Source organism: Corvus hawaiiensis, chromosome 16 (assembly GCF_020740725.1).
Source record: "Corvus hawaiiensis isolate bCorHaw1 chromosome 16, bCorHaw1.pri.cur, whole genome shotgun sequence".
NCBI classification, from domain to species: Eukaryota; Metazoa; Chordata; class Aves; order Passeriformes; family Corvidae; genus Corvus; species Corvus hawaiiensis.
Window position 1 is genome coordinate 6291613 of NC_063228.1, and position 7720 is coordinate 6299332.

At 57.2% G+C, this 7720-nt stretch overlaps 1 protein-coding gene across 1 annotated transcript in view; it reads right to left on the bottom strand.

The window, feature by feature from the left end:
- The window catches only part of LOC125334248 (ATP-sensitive inward rectifier potassium channel 12), a 33270-nt gene extending 25956 nt beyond the window's left edge, over positions 1–7314 (bottom strand). The window contains exon 1 of the mRNA XM_048320917.1: positions 6453–7314. The gene's annotated coding sequence lies outside the window, so the exon portion shown is untranslated. The remainder of the gene's footprint in view (positions 1–6452) is intronic.
- Positions 7315–7720: the final 406 nt, after the last annotated feature.

Sequence of the window (7720 nt, forward strand, 5' to 3'; positions counted from 1 at the left end):
CATGAAACTCTTCAGGTCCAATTCACTTTCCCTAATCCCTGCAGTGTCCCGGACAAGCCCTGGCTGCCAGTAGAGCTCCAGGGCCGCTCGGCCTCACTCCCACTGCAGCTCCAAAGCAGCCCCTGCTCTACCCCCCAGCAGAGCAGAGCTGGGTGCAATTACGCTTCACTGCCTCTCCTCTCTCACTGTAATTCCTTTGCTCCGCTGAATTGCTTCCCCTTCAGCACCACACATAATCCACTGCACTGTAATTACACGGGAATTTTAATATCTGATGTATTTATAAGATGCACTTAATTCATCAGCCCCTTTAACCACACTGTCATTCCAGCCTTCAGCACGGTGGGAAGGATGACTCGCTGTCAGATGGAGATTAGCTGGCCCATGTGTGTAATGAGTTGGAGGGTGTTCTCAGCCCAGCTGAGAGCCTCACTGCCAGGTCCCACCCTGGCTGGGGAGCAGGATCCCACCATGCCAGGTGCCCTGACCCCCAGGGGATTGTGCCAAGGCTCCCCTGTGCTGTGCAGAAATAAAGGGCAGCACAATCCAGAGACCTTCCCGAACATTTGAATCATCCAACAGGTCCAAATTTGGCAGAAATGAAGGGCCTGTGCTGGGGTGAATTTTACCCCTACAGCCCAAGCACTGGGGGTTTCCCCAAAGGGCTCCCCAACATGAGGGATGCACGTTTGCATCCCTCCAAATCCACAAAGAAAGTAGCCACTACTGAAGGCTTATTTCTCCCGGCATTTGTTTTGGTGGCTCCTTTCCAGCCGTGTCCTATAAGGGAACCAAAGGCCTTTGAGCCTCTTGCAGTGAGCACAATGCAATGATTTTCCCAGCCTGGGCAGGAGGGATGAGCTCACTGGCGTCCTTGGTTCCCCCTGGCTTCGGGGTGCTGGGTCCCTGTGCCGAGCACGGCGCACGCTGCGGCTCCTCAGGATGCCCAGGAGGGCAGTGGACTCAGCAGAATGCTGGGGGTGGCTGGGCTCCATCCCACCAAGTCCTGGGAGAAATGCCAGCTGAGCCTGGGAACGAGGGGCAAAGGGGAGAGAAAGGGGTGGTCTCACTGCCTCGGTCCCTGGGGGCATCCTGGCTCTCGCTGATGGATGACACCACGTATTTCACACTGGGATCACACTGGGTTTTCCCACAGCCCTGCAGTGACATCCACACTGCCCTGCCAGGCACCCCTGTGGGTAGGTGGCACTCACAGGTGGTGGCATTGTCCCCACCTCAGCACTGGCCACGAGGCACCACGGAGGCACAGCCCAGCTGCCAGTGGCACTGAATCCTGCATGAGCGGGATGGGCCTGGGACCCACCAGGTCCCCACAACACCGGGTGACCTTTGGGACACCAACCCTCCTGCTTCCAGCAAGCTGTGCCAGAGCAGAGCTGTGCTGGAGTGGGACTGTGATGACATTTCTGCTGGAGAGGGACCTCCAGCAAGTACCACTGTGAGCCCCAGGGCTGCTGTCAGCACCCTGAGCCCACCCACAGCCCTCGGGCTCCCAGGGCTGGGTCAGATCCCAGACGAACCCCGGCACTTGGCAGTGGTCAGGCACAGTGACACTGGTGACACACTGGTCCCCCACTGGTCCCCACACTGGTCTCTCCCCACAGCTTCCTGCTCTGGCACCCTGTGGCTCCCTGGGAACACAAGCTGGGGACACAAAGGGTGCTGAAGCTGGCCTGATGTCCCCCCATGCCCCTTGTCATGTCACACACTCCAGAGCTGCACCTCCCTGCCAGGCTGCCCAGAGTGCCAACCCCGAGCAGGGACACCAGCTCTGGGGGCAGAGCTTGGGCTGATCTGAGGCAGGGTTATCCAAGGAGCTGGTAAGTTCCCATCCCCTCCCCATCAGGAGGGTCCCTGGTACCTGCTCCCCACGGGATGTCACGGCCTCCTGCCTCAGTTTCCCCATCTGCACAGTGCTCTCCGAGAGGGTAAAGACAGGACCGTGGTTGGCAGGGGGTGCAGCAGGGTCTCCAACCCCACCTCTGACTTAGGATCAGGGCAGGGCCCTCTCTCCTTTCTCCATTCCCAGCCCCTCCTTCCCCAGGGTGCTGCCATCCAGGGGGAACTTTGGCCCCCAAGGTCACTGACAGAAGGGGATGGGGGGCAGACACCCCAACCTCATGCCCAGCCAGCCCTGCCAACCACCCCGTCCAGGTCCTGGCCACTCCCTGAAGCTCAGCTACCCCACAGGTGTCCCCCTCCCTCCCCGCTGTCCCCAAAAAGCAAATATCCAGGGAGATGGGCTCCGCGCTGCAGCTCTGCCGGTGGCACTGGCGCTGAGCAGAGCAGACACTGCAGCACGGCCGTTACGTAAGCCCGAGCCAGCTCTGGGGATGTAGGACACCGGGGTTATCCCCCGGCCCCCCCGGGGCTGCCACCCCCACCCCGCCCCAGCCACGGGGCTCGCGGAGTTTGGGGGAAAACCCCTCCAGCTCAGCCCACACTGCAAAGGCTGCAGAGGGGGCTGGGGTGGCCCTTGGGTTGCTGTGGCCCTGCCATGGGGCACACGGTGGTGGCACGGGGGTGGCAGTGGGGGCCAGGAGGGTTGTGCCGCTGTGGGGGAGGGAATGGGGCAAGCGGTGGGGTGGGATGGGACTGGGAGGCAGCAGGTGCTGCACTCACATCCCGCTGAGTCCGTCTGGACTCTCCAGGGCTCACCCGTGCAGGTGAGAGCTCAGGGAAAGAGCCAGGTCGTCAAGTTGAGACTCCTGGGCTGTGCCTCCCTCGGGGCGACTCACGGAGCAGGATGAACGCAGCCAGGGCAAAGGATCCAGCCCTGACACCAGCCCGCTATATCCATATCCCCATCCTCACAAATCTGGAGGGTCAGCATCCCTGTGACAGCATCCCTGCGATCAGCCTCCTTGGGATCAGGGTCCCTGGAACAGCATCCCAGAGAAGTGCATCGCTGGTACCTCCAGCACAAGCATGGGAGCCAGGATCAGGGTTTCCCAGAGCTGAAGGGAAGATCCTTTCCCTGCGGGACAGCCCGACATCACCTGCTCTGCATCCCTGTGGGGAAACGGAGGTGAGGGATGGCACAGCTGGCATCACTCACATCACCCATCCCCAAAACACCCATCCCCTGTGCCGGGGGCACGGCAAGTGGGCAGGCAGTGCTGGCAGCACTGCGGCTCCCCCAGGATCAACCTTGCCCTGGCTAACAGACCATCGGGATCCTGGCAGCATCCCCTGCCATGGTGCGGGATGGTGACAGGGATGGGGACCCCATGGCCCCACGGTTATATGAATTCTCTCTGGCTTTCTGTCAGGCACAGTCTGGATCTGGCCATTTCTGTCTGGGGATGTTGGGAGGGAGAAAGCCCAGGCTAAAGCTCCCAGCAATGGGAGATACCAGAGCAGGAAATTAATGTTGATTAATTCATAATGACGTTGAGATAGTGATACCAGATGCTTCAAAAGTCCAACGGGGGAATCTGAAAGTGCTTTGTAAGAAATCCGTCGCCCACCGGCAGTCCTGCCTCGCTGCAAGCTGGGAATGAGGGAGTGAGCTGGGAACCGGGATCAAGCTGGGACTGGAGGACCAAGCTAGAACTAGGGAACAAGCTGGGAATGAGTCAGGAATGGTGAAAGAAGGACACATCCCTGTGAGGTGACAAGCCCACAGTCACCCAGAGCTGTGGAGAGCAGCACTGGGACCCCCCTGCCACCTGCCACCACACTCCCACCTTTCTCCCTTCCACCCCAACTCAGAAGCTGGAGTGGAGCTTGAGTGACAAGACACCCACCATGCTCCACTCCCTGGGGCACAGGGGCTTCCCGAGTCCCTTAATGCTCATTTTTTCCTCTCCTTTCCTCCATTTCAGGGACACTGGGTTCAGGGCAGGTGGTCGGGTGTGTACTGGGGTACTCAGGGGCCCGCAGGGGGATGGAGGGACAGGCTCATGATCTGGGACAGGGACACAGGTCCTTTGCCAACCAGTGTCCCCACACTCAGAGGACAATTTCTCCCTCCTCATCCACGTGAGCCAGCCCTTGCCCTGCTCTGCCAAACCCAAACGGGGCTGCACTTTAGCCAAGAGGTGTAAAACAGCCTAGAAAGCAGCTTGAACCCGGTGCCACCTCCCCAGGGCTGGGAACCCCAGAGCCAGAGCCGGGAAGGGTGCAACCATGAACTCTGCAAAAACCACAGGCAAACCCCTGGGCTTGGAGCTGTTTGCCCAGACAGGGGGGATTATGCTCCTTCCCACAGTGACACAACAGTGCCTGCACCCAGAGGGGACCCTCAGAACGGGGGCTAAGTGAGGTGGCCAAGGCCACGCAAGGCCTGGCAGCGGCAGAGCAGGGTGGCACGGCCGGGGCACGGCGCTGCCATCACTGCTTACATAAGGTGTCCCTTAAGGTGTGTCCGAGTGCACACACCCGAGCGGTGACAGGAGAGCAGGACAGATCCATCCCTCCAGCAACCCCTCACAGGGACAGCGCTCCTACTCTTTTTGGAGACAGCACCCCCAAAACTGCCAACCCGGCCTCCTTCCCCCTGCACAGAGGGTGCGTGAGGCTCCCGTGTCTCTCAAGCACATTCACACCCTAAAAGCCCCTAAAAGCTGACAGGAATTGGGCGTAAATGCTGGGTTTCAGCTCGCGGTGCAATTCCCCCGACAGCTCCTCCGAAGTTTATCCGCAGCAGGAACGGTTTCTACGGCGCTGCCGGTGAAGCCGCCCCAGCAAGTGGGGAGAGGGGAAAACCCCACTGGGAGCACCACGGAAAACCACAGAGCACCACAGCACCACAGACAAGGCCACCAAAATCCCACCCCAGCTGGTCCCGAGAGACTTGTCATAAACCCCTGGGTCATTCCAGGGCTAAGGATAAAACTACTTTGACTTCACAGGTAAATTAACTCTTTTGGCTAAAGAACAGCAGAGGCAACACAGGATTTCAAAGTGTGTTTTGTATCAGAGGCAAGAAATAAAGTGGCCTTTACGGTGCCTTCCCCAGCAAAGCTGGAGCTTTATTAAGCTTATCTGGCATGGATGGGAATGCTCGCTGTTATTCCAGGCCTGAAAAGAGCAGGCAAGGATTTTTTTTTTTTTTAGTCTTGTTTTCATTATTTTCTGGTGGCTTCACTGCTTTGTGCTCACAGAAAGGGAATTTCACCTGCTGTTACAAAGAAAAGGCCCTGGAAAGTTTTGCGGAGAAGGGGATGAGGGGAAGAAGGTTTATGGAAGCAAAACGAGTTGTTGCAGGGTTTGTTGTGGATTTTTTTTCACAGTGACCTGTAAAACACCCCCAGCTCTTTGCTGCTTGCAGAAGACCTGGCACCAACATGCCAGTCCCCTGTCCCCTCCAGTGTCACCCCTGGGATGGCGGTGGGAAGACCTCAGAAACTGAGGTTGATTTGGGGTGCAGAAGGAAGGCAGTGGGACTGCTCCCCATCTTTTTCTCAAGCAAAGTCATGCCACGCTTTCTAAGAACAGGAAAGAAAAAAAATCCAGCCCTCGTTTGCTGACACCACAGCAAAACAGGTGGTTCAAAATCACAAGTGCAAGGGGGGGAGAAAAAACCCTATTTGGTGATTTTGTGCTCATATTCATTGCAAAACTGTCCGGGAATGCTGCTAAATACACACCATTTTCCCTTCTCACACTCTTTGCTCTATAATTAAGAGAGACTTCTAAAAATACAAACGGCCTCGAGCACCCAGTGAAGGCGTGCAGGTGCTGCTAACTGGAGGCACTTTAGTACAGCTCATTTTCTGGACAATTTTACTCGCCTGGCTCGTGCTCAGCGCCGATACTATTACAGTGATGCAATTATGCTGCTGCTGCTGCTGCTGCTGCTGCTGCTGCTGCTGCTGCTGCTGCCGTGGTCGGCTCGCTCGGCTTTCTCCCTGTGCTTTGCAGTTTGCCTTCAAAGCCCCCCCAGCCCCGCAGCTCCCGGGCTCACCCCAAGCGTGTCCCCGCCGGCAGGGCCCAGGGAGCTGGGGATAAGAGGGTCAGGCGGGTGTGTGTTACACCAACATATGAATATCCATGTGTGGGCATGGAGGGGCATAACCCCGCATGGGCATTGCCCAAAACAACCGGTGTGCAAAAGTTTTGGGTGAGGAAGCGAGCTGGCCAGGGGAAGCGAGCGGAGGGGAGCAGGAGCATGGAGAGGATCCCAAAAGGCAGCAGCAAACCCTCAGTGCTGGCTGGGCAGGGAAGGGGCCCATGGCACTGGCACGGTGATGCCACTTGGCAAAACATCCCCCCCAACCTGGCATCTGGGGCACAGGGGTGAGGGGGAACTTCCCCCGTGGAGCTGCCGCTGCGAAACTTCCCCTTCTTATTTCTCCATTAGGGCTGCAATAGGTGGAAGTGATTGACTCACTATGAGACTGCTGTTTTTGCCTCTGACTTGGGATTAAGACGGAGCTGGAGGAGCGGAGGAGCCGTTGTCGGCAGGCACCGGAGCCGGCACTTACCTCTCACTGCATCCAGCCCCTCCGGCCGTGGGGCTGCAGCTCCTGGAGAGTTAGCTGGCAGGGGACCCCACATCCACTCGGGTTTCTCCCAGGACCGACGTTCGGCTGCTGCTTCTTAGGCACAGACCCAACCCCTCCATTCCAACCACAGGGAAAAAAAATATATCTTCTTCCAAAAGAAAAAAAAAATTAAAAAAAAAAAGAGGGAGATTAAAAAAAAAAAAAAAACCAAACAAATAAAACCACACTTTTTTCTTGGTTTGCTTTCCCCGTGGAGAAAAAAAAAGAAAAATAGATAAATCCCAGCGACCAAGAGATCCAGACTCAGGTGAATTTAGCTTCAAACTCCCTCTGCGCTTTCAGAGCCTTCACCCTCAAATGGGCTCTGGAAGATGCTGGGGGACCCATCGTTGCCAAAGTGTCATCAAATATCCTTCGGGCTCAACTCCGCTCCTGCCCGGGGAGGGTGGACTTCTTCCCTTCTTCCCTGCTTGCTGCGTGCTGTGGAGTTGGCAGGGACCTGCCTGTTCCAGCCTCAGCGTGGAGGGTGGGTGGGTTGGTTGGTTGATGTGGGTTGGTTTTCTTTTTTTTTTTTTTTTTTTCTCGCCGCTATTGGTTTTCTTGCTATCTGATCCTGAGCGAGCGCTGCAGCTCTCCGCTTCCCTGCTTTTTTCCCCCCAGCTCCCAGGCTTTTGACAGGGAATGAAACACAGACACCCAGTGAGACAGGCTCCGGCTTCTACAAAGCTCCACTCCCTCCTGCTGCCTTTGTCCGCGAACAGCAACTCCTCCAACTCTGCCCGTAGACACGAGGGAACCTCTGCATCAGCACTTTCCTAATGGCTGCTTCGCCCCAGCCCTTCGGCCCTTCTTCTTCTTCTTCTTCTTCTTCCTCGCTTCCTCTCCTCTACCTTGATGGCTTCCGCTTGCTTTTTCTAGCCCGGCCCCGGCTCCGACAACCACAGCCACAGGGAAGCAACAACCCTTTCCCGATGGATCCATCTCAGCTCCCCCGCGCCGGCGGCTGCGGTCGGGGGGTAGTGGCCCCGCAGTCCATCACCGTCCTTCCTGGGCACCTTCCATGAAAAATCAATGGTGGGGACAGCGTCCCTGAAGGCTTCACTTTGGGCTGGTTTAAGGGGCAGGGGGCTGCGTGTGTGGAGAGGAGCCAGGGGCAGAGGGAGGGCTGAGAATTGGAGCCACTTCTTTTTATTGCAGGCGGGGATTATTTTTATTTTTTTTTAAAGGTTGACTGGAATCCAAGTTTG